This window comes from Balearica regulorum, chromosome 1 (genome assembly GCF_011004875.1).
Source record: "Balearica regulorum gibbericeps isolate bBalReg1 chromosome 1, bBalReg1.pri, whole genome shotgun sequence".
Taxonomy (NCBI): domain Eukaryota; kingdom Metazoa; phylum Chordata; class Aves; order Gruiformes; family Gruidae; genus Balearica; species Balearica regulorum.
This window is the reverse complement of record NC_046184.1, coordinates 205,884,212-205,906,613: the sequence shown is the minus strand read 5'-3', so window position 1 is coordinate 205,906,613 and position 22,402 is coordinate 205,884,212. Positions and strand designations below refer to the sequence as shown.

Genomic DNA, 22,402 nt, shown 5'->3' with positions numbered 1-22,402 from the left:
GGTTTATGTGGCAAGGTTTTGGCAATTGAGGGCTGCAGGGGTGGCCTCTGTGGGAAGAGGCCAGGGGCTAGCCCCATTGCTGTGCCTGGCAATTCTAGCTGGCTTTGCAATGGACCCACTGTAGCACACAGCTGAGCCCATCAGCAAAGCTGGTGGCCCCTCTGTGGAAACATATTCATGAAAGAGCAGAAAACACCATACAGGCAGAGGAAGAAGAAAAAAAAAAAAAAAACACGAAAAAAACCCAAAAAACCAAACCCCCAAACTGAGTGAGAAACAGCAGGGGGATCACCAAGTTGAAAAGAGGAGGAGAATGTGCTCTATGGCAGAACACTGCTCCCCAAAGGGACCCATAGGTGAGCCCACATTGGAGCAGATACTCCCCCAAAGGGCTACAGCCATGTTGGTGTGTGGAAACTGAGTGAGAAGGAAGGAACAGCAGAGAGAAACTGCCATGTCTGGACCCTGACCCCCTGCATCACCCAGTGCCTCACTAGAGGGGCTGAGTATAACCTGCAGCAGCAGGAAGGTGGGTGGAGAGGAGTCTGGAGTAAAGCTGAGCCTGGTAAAGGAGGAGGAAAAGGTGTTTTACATAAGTTTCTAAATGTTTCTTTTTTGTTGTTGCTGTTTAACATTACTCAAATCAGTACCCAAATATTTATATTAATATTAATTGTCAATAAATTAAGTTAAATCCCCCGAAGCTGAGTCTGTTTTGCCTGCAATAATAACTGTTGTCCTTACTCACAAATCTTCTTGCTCCTGTTCTTTCTATTTTCTCCTCCTGCTGGTATTCTGTGGGGTGGGAAGGGGAGAGTGTGAGTGGCTGTGTGGGTGCTTGGCCATGAGCCAACCCACCACAGACACAGAATGAATCACAGAACCATAGAATGGTTTGGGTTGGAAGGGACCTTAAAGATCATTGTGTTGGTTTTGTGTGGCAAGGTTTTGGTGGTGGGGGGGCTACAGGGGTGGCTTCTGTGAGAAGCTGCTAGAAGCTTCCCCTGTGTCTGACAGAGCCAATGCCAGCCGGCTCCAAGACAGACCCGCCGCTGGCCAAGGCCAAGCCAATCAGCGCCTCTGTGATAACATATTTAAGAAAGAAAAAAAAAAAACAGTTAGAGAGAGCTTTTGCAGCCAGAGAGAGGAGTGAGAAGATGTAAGAAACTCTGCAGACACCAAGGTCAGTGCAGAAGGAGGGGGAGGAGGTGCTCCAGGCGCCGGAGCAGAGATTCCCCTGCAGCCCATGGAGAAGACCATGGGGAAGCAGGCTGTCCCCCTGCAGCCCATGGAGGGAGGATGAGGGGGTGTAGAGATTCCACCTGCAGCCCGTGGAGGACCCCACGTTGGAGCAGGTGGAGGCACCCAAAGGAGGCTGTGACCCCGTGGGAAGCCCACACTGGAGCAAGCTCCTGGCAGGACCTGTGGATCCGTGGAGAGAGGAGCCCACGCCAGAGCAGGTTTGCTGGCAGGACTTCTGACCCCGTGGGGGACCCACGCTGGAGCAGTTTACTCCTGAAGGTCTGCACCCCATGGAGGAGACTCACGCTGGAGAAGTTCGTGAAGGACTGTCTCCCGTGAGAGGGACCCCACGCTGGAGCGGGGGGACGATGAGTCCTCCCCCTGAGGATGAAGAAGCGGCAGAAACACCGCGTGATGAACTGACCGTAACCCCCACTCCCTGTCCCCCTGTGCCGCTGAGGGGGGAGGAGGTTGAAGCCGGGAGTGAAGTTGAGCCCGGGAAGATGGGAGGGGTGGGGGAGGTGTTTTAAGGTTTGGTTTTATTTCTCATTCCTCTACTCTGTTTTGCTTAGTAATAAATTAGATGAATTCCCTCTCTAAGTTCGGTCTGTTTTGCTCGTGATGATAATTAGAGAATGACCTCTCCCTGTCCTTATCTTGACCTGTAAGGTTTTTTTTTCATTGTACCTTTTCTTCCCTGTCTAATGAAAGAGGGGAGTGATAGAGCGGCTCTGGTGGGCACCTGGCCCTCAGCCAGGGTCAACCCACCACAATCATCTAGTTCCATCCCCCCTGCCACGGGAAAGGAAATATATCGCTGGTGGCTAGTATCTTTATCTATTCTCCAAGTCTATGTGACTTTCCATTTGAGATAAAAGATTACAGTGATAAAAAAATGTTCAACAACATCTCTAATCAGAGTTCTGTCATTATTCCACAAGCAGCAAATTCACAAATTTTCAGTGGACATCTCTTGATAGCATTGCACCCTACCATCAATGAATAGATGAAGTAATTTGTCATTTATATTCACAAATAAAATTTTGTTCAAATTATGAATAATGACCATGCCCTAAGATACAATCTATCACTCTCCCACACAAATCTAGTGATATGAGTGTCACAGAGAAATAAAAGGTGTGGGCCAGCAGATTGGAGCCATAAGTTCATTCAGATGCCTATTTAAACTCTTCTTTGCAAGGAAAACTAGGAATACTTTGCAAGGTTTAATTGCAGAGACGTTGAGACCGCTGTTTGTCATGCTGACTAATATTTTCTTTTTTTCCTATCTTCACCCACCTAATTGTTTCATCTGCTGTCTCTTGTCTGATACACAGACTGGAAACTCGTTGCACAGAGACTGTGGGTTTTGTTTTGCATTAAAACAAAGCAAGCTTTGCCTTGCACAAAGAAAATCCTGTTAGATAACCAGTTTTAATGAGTACCGTGCTAGTACTGACAATCTGATCAATTTTAGATGATCAGCTTTTTCCCAATTTGGTTATGCTAAATTTTATATTATTTTATAATGTTAAACATTTTACTCATACAAAATTAATATACTTTTCTCTGTAGCTTTGCAAAGCAGTGCACTTCAGATGATGAAAACGAAAGGATGCTGATGGAGTCTGAAGGTACACACATGGTTAAAAAAGATATAATTTCCTATATTAGAATCCAAGCAAAAAATTGAAGGGAAAAATGACTTAAGGAGAGTCATAAAACACTTTGCCAGCATCCTTCTAAGTATCTAGGCCTCTATCCAACAAAACTCATAACCATCTGCGTGGCTTCAGTCAACTGTTACACCACTGAAAGCTGTGTATAAGTCAAACCATGAAGTTAAGCATGTGCTTAAGCGTTTTACTTGCAAGGTTACAGGGTCTTATTCAAATATGGAATGAAATGACATCACTCAGGTCCTGCAAAATGTAAGTCCAAGTCATTGCCTTCTGCTGGGTTGCAAGTCAGCCTTATTCTTGTGGTTGTGATGGTGTTGTTTTGCCAGCATTCAGGAATGCATTTGATGTAAACCTTGGTGTAGAAGTAATTACTTAGCTGAAGACAGGTGCCTCTCACTTTCAGAGCTCAGTTCTTGAGCTTTTTCTCCATGGATGGTCATGAAGTACATTTAGTCATGTAATCATTCCGTAGCTTTCAAACTGCTGATCTTTGCAAGTCAGATTATACCTGATTTGAAAAAGTAAAAAGCCATTGTTTTGCCTCAGGACATTAGTGCTTTAATTGGCCATTACCTAACCAGAAACATATATCCCTAATTGCTGATTATATTTTTTTTTTTTTAGCCAACTGCAAATGAGAGAAAACCTAGGTAGAGTATGTCTACTTTAGATTTATTTATTTATTTATTTATTTGCATTTCCAAACTACTTGATTTAAAGGTAGATTTTCCTTAGGTACTTCAAGTGCTACTTATGTTTACGTTTGAATTGTTTGCATCAGGACACTTGAGTTATTTTCACTAGGAAAGGATTTGGAGTAGGTGTTCAATTTTCTGTAAGTTGTGAGCAGTCAGTCATTAAAAATGGTGTGATAGCCAAACCCAAAACTCAGAATCTGGAAACATTTGGATTTTATCATCCTGTTAAAGGAGAAGGATGTGTGTGAGAGAGATTGATGCCAATAAAAACAATGAATCTCTGGCAAGAGAGCTATTTGAGAAATAGTTTCCTTGGAAACTGCTTTATACTTCATACATGCTATCTTTGAGATAACAGCCTTTTCTTATCAAAACACCCACATGGCAGCAAGTACCTGTTTGTACTTTCCCCCTCTGTTTCAGGGGGAAAGAAAGGTTACAAAAAATTGATCAGTTCTGAATATTTTCCCTCTTTTCTGACCTGTTCCATCCTACTACAATTATCCTTCCTCCCAAAAGGAAATGTGTGAAGGTTTATGTATGTCAGTCCTGCTGCTTAACTCGCAGTACTGATGAGAGTTAACATTTAAAGGCTGAAAAGTGATTTACTGTGTCTGAAAAAGTGTTTCATGATGGGTAAATGCCACAGAACTTGTTTCCAGTCCTTGATAGAGTCTTCTGCATTTAAAACAATGATTGATGTGATAATTATGTCCTACAGGCTAATACAAGTTTTATTTTCTGATGATGGAGGCCGATACCAACGTTGTTTTCCTAAAACTTGCTCATGCATTTCCTTGGAACCCCAAGAAATATGCAGATGCAGTTTAAGGAACTGTGAACCCTGAAAAACAGACAAACCTTTCGACAGAAAATGGAGGCAGAAGTATCTTCTGGGTATTTTTTTTTCAATTTAGAGTCACTTGACTGCATTATTATATTTATGAAGCTTTGAACATGTGCTTGCTTTAGCAGTCTGGCATACAATACTATTATTATGGCCTCAAATTTTAACAGTAAACACAACTTCAAGTCAGGCATTACAGTCTAGCTGCTGCCCTACTCACTGCTACCTGTGCAAATCGAAAGAACTCCTGCCAACTGTGATGAACTGTGAATTCAAGAAAAGGCCTCAAGTGGAAGCTACTGCAGGTTTCTAAACTAGAAGCCAGCTCTACACTTGGGGTGGAATCCTTACCAGCTTCCAATGCTTTGGGATGGTTACAGCCTGTGTACTTGTATATCGTAGTATCTGACTCACCATCTTCAGCATATTTTTCCTCATAATGCTCTACTTTCTCATATAAACTTAGCAGTTTAAAAGTTTATGGTGGGATTTATCATACCTAACTTCAGCTATTGAAAAGCAAAGTATTTTGCCTGAGATGTCTATGCTCCTTCCACAGTAAATAATAGAAGATAATTCCCAACACCCTACAATGGTTGTATACTCTCAGCCATGACTCTTTCTTTCCATTGATTGAGGTGGGAGGCTCAATGGCTAGTTGGACTGGATGCAGAAGTTTTACGCCTGAAGTATATATGTTGTGCAGGACATGGTCCAGGGAACAGGGCGATGGCCTTGATCTCTCACACTCCTTGCAGAGGCCCTTCTTTCAGAAAAATAAATCGATCCAAAAGAAAAACAAAACAAAGCAAAATAATAAGGCAGTTCTTCTCTTTAATGACATACCCAGAAATTCATTTTTGCTTTGAAAAATGTGACTTACCAGTATCTGAAGGGGGCCTACAGGAAAGATGGTGAGGGACTGTTTATCAGGGAGTATAGTGACAGGACAAGGGGTAATGGGTTTAAGCTGAAGGAGGGCAGATTTAGATTAGATGTTAGAAAGAAATTCTTCACTGTTAGAGTGGTGAGGCACTGGAACAGGTTGCCCAAAGAGGTTGTGGATGCCCCATCCCTGGAAGTGTTCAAGACCAGGTTGGATGGGTCTTTGGGCAACGTGGTCTAGTGTAGGGTGTCCCTGCCCACAGCAAGTGGGGTGGAACTAGATGATCTTTCAGGTCCCTTCCAACCCAAACCATTCTATGATTCTGTGATTAAATCCAAAAACTCAGTTTTAAAATTGCAGCTTTGGAAAACAGAGTTCTGTTTTGGTTTAGTGATGGTGTCTGGCCACAAAAATTTTAAGCCAAGTTCTTCTCCATCTCCTACTCACAATATTTCCTGATAATTTATTTATTGAAATTCCTTTCTGTGTCTATGAAAGGGAAAGTTTCTAAATGAGTGAAAATTAAGCTAGTCAATACATGTAAACCAAATGATGATTTACTGGTTTTGAAACAAGTGGGGTTTTTTATTACTGCTCTTTTGGTTAGTGAACCACTGGATGGTAATTATAAAATAGTGGAACCTATTACGATTATAGAAGTACAGCTGTATTGCAGTCTTTATTGGGAGTAAAAAAATATCTGCTTACTTATATGTCAGTGGGAAAGAATCTCTAATCTTGCTGAGAAATGGAAATTACAGTATTTGGCTTAATCGGCCTTGATCAGTGATTTCTGTTTACAATCCTGAAATTTTAGATGGTGAGTTTTCTATCTTTATTTTTTGTTTCCTTAGCCTCATTTCAGATAGGAGGTAAAAAACTAAAGAAAAACAACACCTTGGTGAAACTCTGAGTCATGTAGATATGAAAGACTGCTTGGTAGCCTACTGTTATTGTCTAAAAATTCAGAGAAACTTGCTAGTACTGGAAAAATTGATTATGCAAATACCAGTGACTCATGCTGACCCATCTTTTCTCTGGCTTTACAGCTTTGCAGCTGCTTGCTTTTGCCTTGGTAAAGATAATCAATTAGTTCAGTCTGGATTATAGGGTTTTAACACAAGCAATTTCACTGGCTGTGAAGTCTGTTAACTATAAACTATAAACTTCATACAGGTTGTAAGGAAAGTTGTACAAAACTGAGTTTGCCAGAGCGAGTCAAAACAGGCAATCTTCTTGGAAACAATACTCTTTTTCTTTTTATCTCAAGGTCTCTAATTTTTAGTGATATAAGTTAGCATTAATTGCCTTTGCATGCTGTGCTAATCTAGGTATGGCTCATTAGAAGCATGATCCTGTATCTGCTGGAGTCAGTGGAAGAGTTTTCCATTTAGGCCTTCAGGAACAGCATCAAGTCTTAACTAAAGCATTGTGGTCTCCCAGTTAATTTTATGAGTGATCTCTGGGGAAAATATACTTCTGTTTTAATTTGGTTTAATGGTTAAAAGATTTTTGGGTTTTTTTTTCAGATTTAGGGCTTATCCTGCCTGAAGGTAGGCACTTTGTGGAGGAGCCTGAATTAGTCTTCAGTCTAACAGCGGAGCCTCAGCCCCCTCTGCAGTCACTGCAGAGCGAGAGGCACCTTCACAGTGTACTTCACACCTTAGGTTCAAAGGACTCTCTGGAGATGCTCTCTCTTCACTCACCGTAAAATAAAAATACACTCAATGCTTAGGATTTGGATCTTACATGCATTATTTAAATGTTACTCTTGCCATATTGTGACTGTCAAATATGGAACTAATGCTTCTCTGGACCAATTTGGAAAAAGCCATTTAAGATTTTATGCCCTACTTCTGTGACTTATGTAAGCCACAGAAATCTCAGCCTATGCTATTTGGTAACTCTAATTTCCTTGACTTCACTAAGGATAGATGGGAGTACCAGGAAATTGTTTCTACCCTTTTGTTCTCAGAAACATCTCAGATTTAACATCCTTTGTGTGATTATTTAGAAAAGCATTTATGTACAGGTCTGTGTTCCTTTGGCTTCAGCATGACACAAGTTCAAACCTGCTTTTAAGTATCTAAATATGTTCCTGAATATGGTCCATACTTCTTCATTTATGCCTTCAGGTAGAGTTAAAAAGCTTGAAGAGTGATGGTAGTCACAAGTAGTCAAGAATTAAAATGTTTTGTGAAACATATGAGTGTTTTAACCTGTTTGCGTTCTTTCTAGCATGAAGCGAAAGCATTAAAATATAGTCATGAAAAGGAAGGAAACGATCTCCAGTGCTTAGAGCCTGGTGAGTGTTTCTGCACTGCCTAATTTTTTCCTGCTGTCCTGTTAGTTACTGAACTGTTTATGCAAATTGAGAGCGCTCCAGCCAGGGAATGTGAGAAGAGCTGCCTTTATAGCTTGGAGATTAAGGCACTCATCTGAGCTGTGGGTAATCCTCTTTCAGGTTCCTGCTGTCAGCAAGAGCAGTCTGCGTTCCCTTCTCATTTTGACCATAAATTTCAACTTCATAACAGGGTTCTTTTTTCCGACGGATTTTTTTTTGGGGGGGAGAGAAAGAATAGCTTGGTTAATTGTCATTTTGTATTGGAAAAAAATGCAAGACAGTAGTCAAGAGTAGCAACAGAACCGACTTGATAACGTACGCTTCCTATAATATTCTGGAAATTCTGATTTTCCATAGATATAATGCTCTGTGTCATTTGACAAAAGGTATTTCACCGAGTATTGGAGTGTTAAATCCTCATAGCCTTTAGTATAGAAGTTTAAAAAAAAAAAAAAAAAAAAAGGACAGTAACAATTGGCAAATGCCTAGCACAGCTGCATTATTGCCTATAAAATTGGGAATGTAACAAACTCATATCCAGGGTAAATGAGATAGATAAACCCATATAGTATGCCCTCCAAAAATTATTTTAACTTGTCATCAATAATGAGAAAAGTGTCTAAATACCTTAAAGGGATGTTTGAAATTTATGTGGTTTGACACTTAAAAAATTCAGAAACATCCAAAGTAGTATGAAAATAACAGGTCTGGGGGTTAACAAAAATGCACAGCAATCTGCAGTATAATTCTCAGTCAGCCAAGATTTATTTCAAAAGGAAAATTTCAAACAGAATGCCAATTTACGGAAGGCAACGTTTTCATTTTAGAATATAAACAAAATCAACATTCAGGAAAAAAAGGGCATGAAGAGAGGAAAATTGCATTGTGTTAGTGGCTTAAAATGTCAACTTCTGCTGTCAGCTCCTGATCATAGTTCAAGATTCAGATAGCAAGAAAATGTGCTTTGCAGCCTGCAGTGTCTAAGAACTTTACTGTATGCTATATTTGTATAGGCTATAAGAATTTAATTTGAATTTGTTTCCAAGGAGATATTTCTGTGTCACTTTATTACTCTTTTATTTGATACTTCTTTTGAAACTTAGTAGTTTAACTAATGACTTCATCCTGAAAGATATGAAACGTTCTGGCCTCTACCCAAAGAAGAACTTCTTAACATGCTTCAGCATTATATCAACTGAATTTCAGGATAAAGATCTAAAGCATATATAACTTCAGTTGTATGATCTTTCCATTTTCTGCTGCTTTTTTAACAAATCGTCTGCTCTTAATTTCAATTTTCTCTCTTGTGCATCTTGTTTCTGGGCATCTGGCAGCAGCAATGATCTCTGCGCAGGACGGTCAACCTATCATGGGCCTAACCAGAAAGTCAAAGCTAGCAGATCCACCTATCTTTCTGACACTCCTTACAGATGTCTAACTGCAGGTTCTGTGTGGCTGAAAGACAGCTTTTAATTTTTGTCCCAGAACTGCCCTGTGACAGGGAAGGAGAAACATACCAAACTCTGGATCCATCTTCTCTGTGCTAATACTATTTTGCTTAAATGACACTGAGTAAGAGTTTGCTATTTGTACAACAGCAGACTCCAGGAGATTCTAATCACCGACTCATTTCCCAGTGGTGGAGTGCGCTTCATTTATCTCCTCTGTGCTCCCAACATTGTCTTCTTTCCCTACAGTACACTGTAATTCTCATGACCAGATCAAATGGCAACTGTGAACAATGACTAGAGGAAATATTTCCAGTATTTAGAGTTGGAGCTGACAGGCAACTATTTCTAACCTTTTGGTTTTAACTTGAGTTAGTTAAACAAAATGTAAGGATAGACATGACCAGTTTCACTGCTGTATATGTAAATTTATAATGCAGTGATTTGCAGTGACAGAGTTCCACAGGTAGTAATGTTTTACATAATCACACACTAGATATATTATTTTCTTATTTTCTGTGCACTGACATGCTCGAGCCTGTAAAAAGTATGCTGCGAGACAAGACATCTGCCCCCTACAATCTAAGGAGCCATTCTTCTGTGTGCCGTTCTCTACAAACGGTATTTCATTTCACATATTTTAAGAGAAGTCTTGTCTTAAATACCTCTATGGCTATGTCCCCATTTAATTTTCCTGTACCTCAGAACACTGACCCCTGGTTTATACTCAAACTCTTCAGCATTTTTTTCTTCTCTCACCTCCAGACAACTTGAATATACTGCCTATTACTGCCATGTGAATTTTCTCTTTTTCACTTCCATTGTAAACTCTCTTCACATAACTAAGTGTGACATTTCTGACATTTCTGTGACATTGGTGACATTTCTAATGACTTCCTCCTGCCTGCATCAAAGAGCATAGTCCAATTTCATGGCCTGTGACCTATCAGGTGCTTTAACACCCCTGATCATTGCAGTCTTGATTTCATTGATTTTCTTGATTGTGTTCTGTTTTGTCAGCTTTTGCAACTCCATCACCTCCAATGTCTCTTATTGTTGCTTGAAATGACCATCAGGGTGTCCTCCAATACTGTAATGTCATCCTCCTCAAGTCCATTCAGAATGCTAATGGATAGTCTCTTTGCTGTCACAGAAGACTTGAACTTCTTGGAAAATGGTGCAAACACCTTTCACAGGCAACTGCAATTTGAAAAGAAATAAACCCCATCATCTTCAAATATTTTGACAAAATGTTTTTCAAAATATTGTTTGCATTCTTAGTTTTGTTAAATCCAAATGAGAAAAGGACAAGTATTCCTTTTAAGATTTCTACCTCCTTGGTCTCAGAGAGATTAAAAATGAAGATGGGATGGGAAAATCTAATTCAGATAGATAAACTCAGAATCAGAATTCTTTTTATTTTAAATCTTTAACAGCGTCACAAAACCCACAAAATACTCCTACAAGAGTGAATGTTCCCAGCCCCTCAATAAACACCACAACAAGGCAAGCTGAGCAACCAAAATGGCAGCTGCTACCTCATTACCTTCTGCTTGTAATACATTTATAATACATTACCCTCTCTTAGACTGTCCCCTTTCTGGGACATGGGTTATTTTTGTGTTTGTCTGATGTCTGGGACAGCTGGGCCACAACTGGAATAGTGACTTTTGGATATGAATTCAATATTCTTTTAGAGCAATAATATCTGCTTCTCTTCTCTCTTTCTACATATCCTGTCCAGATCTTCCACGTTGATTTTTTATTTTCTCCCCACAACCTTGCTTGCACACTTTTCTTTTTGCCTAGAGTTAACTCTTCCACATATCTAGCAAGAATCTAATACACCTTTTGTCCTATCTGTCCTGAGAAGTCAATCACTATGTTAGACCTCTTTAAAGACAGTCTACCAAACTAGAAAGGATCAGACTGCTGCTTCTTTAGACAAGCATTTTTCAGATGTTACTAGATTCTCACTCATAACAGACATGTCTCATTTACCTTGCTACCCTAGAGACTGGTTGTGTGAAGGAGGGGGATCGAGATAGATTCTGCTGCTGTACTGAGTCCTGGTAATGTCACCTTCCACAACACAACATAGTCTGGCTGATGAGGAAACATTGCACAGCCAAAGGAGCGTGCTGACAATAAGGCCTTTTTAAAGTAGGAAACTATAATTAAATTGCACTTCTGTGAACTGTCCTTCACTGTAAAAAGCTGTTTTCCTCCACCAGTGAACTTTATGGAATATCTTCTGTAAAGTACAGTAATTTCTTTTGCTTGTAGGAAAAGAAAAATACAGAAAACAAACATCTAGATTTTCAGCTGTGCCCATCTGGATATTTTTTAAACCTCTTTCCATGTGTGCCAGATTTCATATATTTTAGGAACTTTTCAGAGGTTCTGAGTAGAGGGCCACTTGGCTTAAGAGGAGTTACACAAATCTCTGGAAGCCAGACTGCTTTTATTTCTAGCCAATATTAAAAGATGAGTGGCTGCTTTCAAAAATTTACAATTATGTCACCTGTCCCAGAAGCCCAGGGTAGTGCTGGCTCTGTAATCCTGGCCCAGCACTCTCATTTCAGCTCACCCATCTCCTTCACAGCAGTCTGGCTTTTTCTTTCATCTATTTTCAAGCTATAAAGTATATTAAAAAAGTGTGGTGGTTGTTATTGCTGTTTTCTGTATATGCAAGGTTACTACCCTGACCTCTTAGAGAAGACTCCAGAAATGCTTTATACGGACCCATGCATATTCAACACAATACATACTCATGAAGGAAATAGATTAAATAATGCTTTAGAAAGTCGAGGCATTATACGTATAAATACATTCTGTTTATGTCTTCCATGCTGACCTCTGGTGAATGAATATGCAACATCACCTTTTCTCAGAGGTGTACCTGTCATGAGATGGGGACAAATGCTTTCGCGTCTGCCAGTTACAGAGGCACTTCACGGGGCTTCATTGGTGATTCTGAATGGAGAGGGGCAAGCGCTGGTGCCGTGTCTGTCTTCCTCAATCAATAAAGACAGTTAGTGACATGAAGCAGAAATTCGGCCTCTACAGAAAAGTACTGGGGACCCTGTGAGGTTGTTTGGAACTAATGCTGATCGCTGGATAATTCAGAAATGATGATGAAAAGCTCATGACATGCCTGAAAGATAAATGAATCGGAGATGAGAGCTGGAAGAGACCTACTATGTCACCTCATCTATAGCCAGCTGCCAGGGGAAGATTGTTTCTTGCATGCAGTGAAATCAGACATGAAAACTTCTAGCCCGGATGAAAAGAGGGGTTTCTTTTTCGTTTTGTTTGTTGCTGGAGTTTTGTGAGGGGTTTTTGTTGTGTGGGTTTTTTTGTTTTTTTTTTTTTTTTTTTTTAAAGACATTGGTCAAAAGGTGCAGCTTGTGAGACATACAGCTCAGTACAGGTTTAGCCTCACCCTCGCCAATATTTACCCCACGCTGTACTTTTTAACCATTTTCTGATTGAAGACAAAATATCTTTACTTTTTTTTAGATTCTTCACTTTTTAAGTGTTTGTTTTGATAGTTTTATATAAGGATTTTGAAAAAGCCAAATATTATTACTAGTTTCACTCAGGAATTTCCATGCAGAATATAAGCTGTATTGTACTATTTCTTGTACAGATAAAGAAGTTTTTATACTCGGAGCAATATAAGTAGCGATGGTGATGGGCTGATGAAGTGAAAACTGTGATTTGTACTTGACAGGAAAAAAATAATCCTGCTTTAAATGTTATTGCTGGACAATAATTTCACAAGACTCTTAGCTTGGCTCTTTACTCATAAAAATGTTTACAAAGTTATGTTTCTGTCTCCAGCTTTCTAGGCACAAGCATAGAGATCAGCAGCCTGGAATCTCTCCACCCGTTTCCTCCCACAGTCTTTTCTCTCCAACAAAAGCCCATGTAAATTGTTAGAAACTCAGCTACAATAAAGTACCTCAGCTGATTTTCCTTAATCTGTAATTATATGAATGCACTCAAACAATTTCTGAGGATTATAGAAGTACGGTTTTTCCTTACAGCACTGATGGTGTCCAGGCTTTTTCACGTAGCTCTTCCGTATCTCTGCTCACTCAGTTAAGTCGGGAAATTAGGAGCTGCCAGTCTAAGAAGCTGTCACATACTACCTGTTACAAGGAATAGGAATTGGCTGTTATCACAGAAAAATTAACAAAGGGCTTTCGTGTTGGTGACTAATTCTCAAATGGATCAGGTCTAATGAAAATTCATTCAAAAACATGGATCCAGCAGAGTCTTTGTATATATTTAACTTAAAGTATTTGAGTAGTGTTATTTAAAGTCTTTGTTGGATAAAGATCAAACTGGGTTTTACCTTCATATGTTTATTTGCTTACTGTTCTGAGGCACAAGGAATGAAAGAAATCCAGTTTTCATATAGATTTCCAAATGTGATTGAATTGTAACTAGAAATAAAAGCCTCAGATTTTAAATTTGCCCATGAAAGGGATTTTCAGGGTCTTTTTAATTTACAGGTTGCATAGGTGAAGACTGTGTTAGAGAGCTGGTAGAAAGTAAATACAGTTTTACCAAAAATTTGGGGAAAGGTAGTTGCTTCTCCTATGTACACAAACTGAAGTGACAAGGTCCAATGAAACAAAATTTCAGTACAATTTTTTTTCAACCAACTCAATATTAATAATTTATTTTTTTTTCCTATCTCAACTATCCAGCAGGTTTTCTTCATTCCTGTTTACATCAGTGGGACTGGTGAAGCAGAAGGTTGTGGTCTTTGCTTCATTCCGTTCTAAGCAATGCTGCTTCAACAAAAGGCTGATAAATTGAAGGCCGTTCAGAGAAGAGCAACAAAAATGATCGAGGGAGTCAGGGGGGATTGACTTATGAAGAAAGATCTAAGTAGCTGAATGAGTTTGGCTTGGCAGAGGGGACAGGATAACGTACCAAAACATTGACATGAGGCAGGTGAGAGAAATGACATAGTGCTGCAGACAGGGTTGTAGCTAGGAGTAATGGGATGGAATTGCAAGAGGAATTTTTTCACTAAATCTTCGTGCAAATATCCTGACAGTGAGATGTAGTGGGCTGTTGAATAGTATCCGAAGTGGTGCGGTTGAAGCCTTGTCACTTGAGTCATTTGGTGCTAGAGATGACAAAACACTCACAAGAAAGGGAACTATCTTGTTTGCTTTCCTCTATCACCAACATCTGTATTTCTGTAATGCACAATTATGAATTCACTGCAGGGGAAGCTCTGTTGGCAGAGGTAAGACAAATGTTGTCAGTAGCAAAGAACTCGGCAATATAATGGCTAAATGTTTTTTTGGTTTTGAAAATGTTCTCATTTCCAAGTTTGGCTTTGTAAAACTCTTCTTTATGTTCACACACATAACTGTGATTGAAAGCTGTGACAAGACGCTGATTTCAGACACACAGAGGAGGGAATCTAGTCATCATAAAATAAAAACAAAAAAAAAATGTAAAGAGAGGAAAGATGTCTCATGGGGAAAAAATGACAATTTGTAAACTCAACCAACCAGCTCAAATGACTAAACCTACTGCCACTTGCACCAGCTCATGATCTGGCCCAAGAAAAGTCTATGTAATCATGTTTCAGTTTGCTCTGGCCCTTTCACACATTCCCTGTTTGATGATTCACAGTGCTCTGTCAATTGCTCTCTTTTCTCATTGCAGATTAAGTGTGTTATTTAATGTTGTGATCTGCCTGCACTGCATTTTGTAGGGGGTCAAGGACAGTTAATACCTATGTGAGCATTTATTTCACCCTGTGACTATGCAATCTGTCACATGTTTGAATACCACACCTCCATTCTGCTCCCTGATCTATTTTGTACAGGGATTATGCTTTTCACTCACCCAAAGTTGTTTTGTATATATAAAGGTAATAAAACTTAAAAAAAAAAAATCCCGTATCAGTGGCTGAGTTAGCAGCAGCCTATCTGAATCAGGTTTTTATTCAGGAGTGTAACCACAAATCCACAAATATATTTGGGGCTGCTCTTCTGCTGAATTGTATGGACATGAGTTTCCAACACATCTTTGAGGATCTGGGTCCAGAGCTGCGTACCGATCGTCTGCAATAGGTGCTTAGGCCTGTGAACATTACTGTTCAAGAGAAAAAAATTCAAATCAAGATCTTGGTTTTCAAAGGCTGACAGATACTGTCTTCTTTTCCAGCTATTGAGTCAATTGACTATGAAACTTGGGTTAATAATCTGCAGAAGGCAATCTCAGTGTGATCTGTCTCTCTTGACTGGAGGCTGTTGACTAGCAAGCCCTGAAATGGCAGGTCAGTTTTTCATTACTATATTAAACTTAATTGTGGTAATGTTAAAGTAGACATCTGAATATAAAAAGGAGAAACTTATTTTAGCTATCTCTCCCTATCTAAATCCTAGTGGATGTGTGCTACTTCGAAAGCTTTTGAGATGTGAAAGTAGTCTTAAAGTACTATGACAAATCAATGTTTCTAGTCTTTGCTTCTTGCTTCTGCAGTGTTCAAGGCTGATTTACATCCAGAAAACTATCACTGCAATAAAGTTATTTGTAGAACTATTAATTAAACACATGAAGTGTGAGAAGCATTATTCTATTTTAAATAACTATTCAGATGAGAGATTTAATACTACTTAAGTACATCTTTTTTTCATATCATAGAATCTCTTGCTCATATCTAGACTAAAAGAAGCAAAATCAGAGATTATGAAGGCTGAGATATAATAGCAACAGGTTTTGAAATATACAATAAAGTAGAAAAATACTTTTTGATGAACAAAAGTTACTAAGAGAACAAGGGGAGGGGGAAAGGAGGGGAATTGTAGTGCATTCAGTACTGAAATGATCTGATGTTGAAAAGCTTTTAGTGAAGAATGAAAGAGCTTTGTGGAAACCAATTTAAGATGCTATTGTTTACAAATTATTCTTAACTCCAAATTACCCCCAAGTAGGTACATATTTCTTCCTCTCTTTTATGAGACTGCCAAAATTCAACATTCTAGCCTGCTTCTAACCTTCCCCATGAGGCTCATTCCAATCCTCCTTGGAAGTCTTAAGAGCAGCCGGACTGCTGAAATGCTTGGCACTTTCACGAAGATGATTGAATAAGAAATCGCTACAATAAAAAAGAAAAAGGTGGGGGGAGCACAGCTGTGATTTTTTTTCATTCTTTTTCCGAAAATGTGGTGAATTTGAGGTATGGTGTTCAAGTAGAGCTGGTTTATCTTTAAGAGAACAGCTCTGTGCCACACAGAACAGCATGTCTCTGAAGAGGCATACTTCTTTAGCTCCTTTAATGCAGAGATTAAATGGCATGGTCTGACCCTGGGCCAATTAACAGGAATGTCATTTAAGCTGAGATGAGGGAAAGTGTCTGTTTGTGTAGACAAAAATGGGAAGGAAAGGAAATACATTTAGTGAAAATGTATGAATGAGCTTGAGATAAATACTTTTGAAAATTAAACCTTATTGTACTACTATGCTCCTGTGCAATGACAAATAGGAGGTCATGCAGGTTTGCATTAAAGAATGACCTATAGATCATCTATAGGTCTGATGTCACTCCTGTTTTTTGAAAATCAGGCACAAAAAGGTGCCCATGTAATTCATGAAAGGATATATTGCTTTCTCCAGAGCTCCTGCCTTTGCTCATAGCACCTCAGGACTATTCTGCATACCAGGACCACCAGCCAAGTTGTAAAGAGGGAATATGGTACTGCATGGAGGGGGTGGGATCATTACCTTGGAAGTAGGATCCTTGGATTTAGGTTGCGATCCAGGAAATTTTAGATTATTTATACTTTCTCATCACCCTGCAGTTCTGATGCTACTTCTGTGAAAAAGTCAGTTGATTCCCTCTCAGACAGAGGAATGAGCCGACCCTAGAATAAGAGCAGAAAATACTCAGTGAAGTCAACTAATTACATGAATAACTTTTCATGGCCAAATCCATAATTTTTATTGTAAAATCACTTTGAAAGTTCTTTCTAGTTGTCATGTTCCTTGAAAACAGCCAGAATATTCCTTACTCTCCTGAGACTATTCTGTGACATGACCTACCTACTTTTATTGAAGAAACGATTAAGGTAAGATTTCTTGCCCTATGTCGTATTGGCTTAGGTCTAAGTCCAACAAGGTTTTACCAATTCTCTTGGCTTTAAAAATCTATGAAATCAGAGCACAAAAAAAAAAGCCCAATCAGTATTAATTCAACCTGGAATAAACTCCTGCATCTCCTTCTGCATTTCTGAGTCCAGGTTAAAATTGTCACCTTGTTTTAACAGGCTGATCTGGGAGCAGTGGAAGGAAGCCTACCCTTGTGCCCCAAGGCTGCTGTCCCATAGGGAGTCTCTGATGTCTAACAATGAGCTGTTTTGCACTGTATGCTTTCTAGTAGTCAGAAAACTATTTTTTTTCCTTCTTCATCTGGATACCTATTTCTACTAAGAACTTTATCTTTTTGATAGTTAGGCTCTACTGCCAAATCTGATGGCTATTTTTTTCTTCAGCTATACGAAGGAAGGAAGTTGGAGGACATAGAGATATGTACCCAGAAACAGCGGATTGCATAAACATAATTTCCTGAGAAAATTGGATAAAAAAATCCCCTGTAGCCTTTTTCAGGCAGCCATTTGCGATTTGGCTGCCTGCTCCAGATCTAAATTTCCCTCTTCAGCCCTTTGGCTTTCATTCCAATCTCTTCTCTGACATTGTTCAGTCAAAAAGCTTCTCCTGTGTAATACTTGCCACCTGGAGCAGTAGTTGAACATCTCTCTGGGTCTCCTCAGTTCTCCACCTGATTTTAAGTCTCATGCCAAAACTTCTTTTGTTCGTGCTCTCCTCACTACCCTTCCCAGTCCCATTTCCCACTTGTAAGGGCACTTTTTTGCCTTGTCAGATGTGTTGGGGCACATGGTTGACACAAGGTAAGCATATATTATCCAGGCAATTTGCCACTTTACTCTGAGGGATATGAGAATGGTTGGTATTAAGAAAAAAACCCAGCACAATCTTTGTCAAGTGATGCCTCCCTTCAGTCACTGAGAGGATTTATCAGAGGAGTGCTGGATTAGCTGCAGCAACAATAAAATCATCAGAAAGGAGAAGGATAACCTGCTTCCTTGAAACATTACTCTGCCACACGAGTTAGGGTTCACATCCTGCAAGGTGGCAGGCCATTTATCCTGGATCCTAAAGAACTTCTACACTCCTCTAAGCTTTCCCTTGTGTGATGAAACTGGTGGGTACAGAGACAGTGGAGCCACCCATGCCTATGATAACCTAATACTTGTGTTGGGGACTGTGGGACACAGACACCCAAAGTCAGTCTAGAAGCCATGTTCATGCCACTCACTATCTGAAATAATAAGCTTTTGTGCCAGTCTGCCTGCACAGCTTTCAGACATTCACATGATGCAGTCCTGAAAAAGGTGGACTTACTGGCCTGGCTACTAGTATTTGACCTATTCGCTCTTTGTACTGGTTTTGGCTGGGATAGGGTTAATTTTCTTTATAGTAGTTTGTATAGGGCAAAGTTTTGGATTTGTGCTGAACACAGTGTTGACAGTACAGGGATGTTTTTGTTACTGCTGAGCAGCGCTTTTACACAGAGCCAAGGCCTTTTCTGCTCCTCACCCCACCCCACCAGCGAGTAGGCTGGGGGTGCACAAGGGGTTGGGAGGGGACACAGCTGGGACAGCTGACCCCAATTGACCAAAGAGATATTCCATACCATATGATGTCATGCTGAGCATATAAAGCTGGGGGAAGAAAGAGGAAAGGGAGGATGTTTGGAGTGATGGCGTTTGTCTTCCCAAGTCACCGTTACGCGTGAGAGAGCCCTGCTTTCCTGGAGATGGCTGAACACCTGCCTGCCCATGGGAAGTGGGGAATGAATTCCTTGCTTTGCTTTGCTTGTGTACGCGGCTTTTGATTTACCTATTAAACAGTCTTCATCTCAACCCATGAGTTTTCTCACTTTTACTCTTATTCTCTCCCCCATCCTGCCGGGGGCGAGTGAGTGAGTGGCTGCGTGGGGCTGAGCTGCTGGCTGGGGTTAAACTGCAACACTCTTCAACCTTAGGAATTCCTGCACCATGCTCCTTAGAGTAGACAAAGCCTTATTTCTCTCCATTAAATTCCGCACTTTCCAAAATATTTATAGCGAGCTCAATAGTGCAATTCTTGCTCTCTTTTATTTAGCTATGGGGAGCTCAGGAGATCAGTCCCTTGCTGATTAGAATGGCTGAATAAATACTCCAGCTTAAAGCAGCTGATTAATTCATATGGCACATTTCCTCTAGGAATTTATATAGTGGCCAATAGCCTTAGCAATCGAAGTCAAAGGAGTTACACTACCTCATGGCATCTGAAGATATCAGTCCATCTGAAACCAGATCCTAATTCACGAGTGTCTGATAAGTGGCTCTGAAAAGAGCAGGATAATTCTAGTGTAAGAAAAAGTAGTTTATGGCAACTTTTCTAGGCTTGATGTTGTGTGACATGCCCAAGTAATGCTATTCTATTACCTTCTAGAAGTTTTCTTCTACTAATTTCTTTTGTAAATTAACCAAGAATCATTTAAAATGAAAGTTTTTCTCCCTTCAAGCTGTTAAAAAGTGATATGGGAATACAACAATGTTAAAATTTTCACACTGCTATGGACGCTTTGAGTTTTCATTAAAAAGTTGATGTTCTCAGTGCCTCCGGCCAAAATTCTAAACAACATTAAAGCAGCACCATTCATGCTGCTATAGGAAAGGCTGCTTCTGCATTTCCCTTTCCTACCCGGTTTCCAGGAGTTTATTCAGTTGCTGTAAATATTAATTTAGAGTTGAAACTTGGTATACAGTGCATCGTGTTGCCCTTGGAATGATGATTTTTTGCACTGTGATAACAGGTTTTTTAGAAAGCAAATACTCTTCCAGTATGGGATGCTTTGACTGTAAAAACTTTGCTAGCTTCTGAACCCATTGCTCCCTAAAAGCACAAGATTGTGTGAAAACTGCCTTACTCTTCAGAAACAGTGGGAAACTTACCTGTATTAATATTGTAGAGAATTACTTGAGTGGAATTCCCCTCATATAACTTCAACTGTGTAAAAATTAAGCATGTAGCTGAATTTCTATCAGCAGGCTCCCTCTGACACCAATGTCACTCTCTGGAGACACCTAGTCATTTATCAACTTTATCTTCTTTCTAGAGTTTGCTTCTCTCACCCTCCACACCCCCTTACTTTTATTCCAGACCTGGCCATTAATTTGCTAGCAAGCAGTAACTTTGCTCCAGAGCTTGCCTCTTTTCCATCACCATGAATCATTCAACCAGAAATTTGATTCAAGGCTAGATTCTTACACATGTTTCATTACACAGATCATCTTGCAAGTCACAAGCATAATTTGGTGTGCTTGTCACCAGCTAGCAACCAGAAGCATTCAGCCATCCACCAGCCCATGTTCAAAGAATCTGAGCTGAAACTCCCCTTTGTGTACAAGCTAATGGTTATCATTTCCCTGTTGCGTGATTGTAATTCAGTTCTTAGTTAATTACTTAAATTCCAGGCACACATGCTCAGGTTCCAAAGAGCAGCAGTGTGGTGCATTTAATTCATGCTATGTATACATTCTGAAATGTTTTGATAGTTCTTAGTTTGCACATCTTACAATATTTCCTTTGTAGACCTTCGTTAGTTACTTGACGGGCTACAGGTTTGCTCATTTCTTTCTTAACTGGATCAGTCACACTCTCAAGCTCCCCTCCGTTTCGCTTGCATAGTCATGATAATTAGATGTCTTTTTTTTATTTTATTTTTTTTTTTCCCCCAGGCCTGTAAAACACTGATTTAGCCTCATATCATGGAGTATACAGGGACACTAGAAGATTAATTTAGACTAGCTGCTTATTTTTTAGATCTCTACAGCTATGTGACTTTAATTCCAACCTCTTTTCATGCTGCTTATCTGCTTACCACTGAAGAAAGCAGGTAAAAGCAGGTCTGCCCCGCACAGATGAGGACTGTTACTCAATTTGACTTCCTTGTTCAGCAGACTTGGGGAAGGGCTAGACAGAAGCCTCGGCTGAAGTTTGATCATGGCTGGAAAGAGGTGCACAGATGCATCATTTACTAAGTTACTCCCCTCAATGTACATATGTACAGTGTCTTGTAGACAGATCTTGAGCATTTTATGAAATAGCTGAATAAAATGTGGGTTTTTTCCTTAAAAATGCAATATAGTAAGTAATAAGTTCTATTAAAAATAAATATTTTTCTAAGAAACTACAGTGCAAATAAACACAGTGTTGGGCAGGTTTACTTTTCACTTGTCTTTCAGAAAGTACAAGATCATACTCTCCCAAAGTGCTGACAACCTAAATTAGAATGGCTTTATAAAGTAGTCTTGAAGTATGTTGGAGCCTACTTAACCCCTTTTTTCTTTCTTTTTTTTTTTTCTTCAGAAACAATCAGGAACAAAACAGGCTATGTTAAGCTGGGCTTTGAAATATGTGGAAGAGATGTATTCCTTTTTCTGTTCTTCAAATAAAAGGAATCTTGTGCTTTTCTTTAACAGTAAGAACAGCAAAGTCAAATTTTATCTTGCTGTTAAAAACAACACCTGAGGTTACAACAACAACAAAAAAACAACTACAAAATGATTAGTTCATTTTATGGCTGGTTGAACAGAGAAGGTATGAACAGAGGTTTTATTTTCCTCCATGTCAGTAATGAAACACTAATGAAATTAACTCATGCTCTTCTAACAAGAACGTGTTGGGTATATGAATCTGATTTTATTATTTTGGCAGAAAATGATGATTTGATTAATTTGATTTCTTCTTTTTTTAGTGTATATCTATATCAGGTAAGTTCCATCACAAAGGGCTTGCAGAGTAAAGATGACACTGGTTAAAGAAATGACAGTTCTTGATTCCAAAGTACCCTATCATCTGGAGCTGTCATATTAAAGTTGAGGCCAAATTCATCTTGCAACTTTCTTGTATAGTTTTTCTCATAACTTGGAATAAATTAACTGTGAGATTCATTTAGTGGTGAGTTTCATATAATCTCACTTTCTTGTATGAAAATTAAACATCCAGTCTAACCTATCCATCTATGCTACCTCGTTCATTAACAGAGATGAGCTAGTCCTACAGATAGCACTTTGGCCCATCCTAGAATGGGTAAGATAAACTTGTGCTGAATCGTAACCCTTGGTCCTATGCCTAGGCTGTGGCT

At 39.5% G+C, this 22,402-nt stretch overlaps 1 long non-coding RNA gene across 1 annotated transcript in view; it reads left to right on the top strand.

Moving 5' to 3' along the window:
- The first annotated feature begins 1,265 nt into the window (after nt 1–1,265).
- The window catches only part of LOC142600181 (uncharacterized), a 443,056-nt gene continuing 421,919 nt past the window's right edge, over nt 1,266–22,402 (top strand). Inside the window, exon 1 of the long non-coding RNA XR_012833630.1 lies at nt 1,266–1,345. This is a non-coding gene — a long non-coding RNA (uncharacterized LOC142600181). The remainder of the gene's footprint in view (nt 1,346–22,402) is intronic.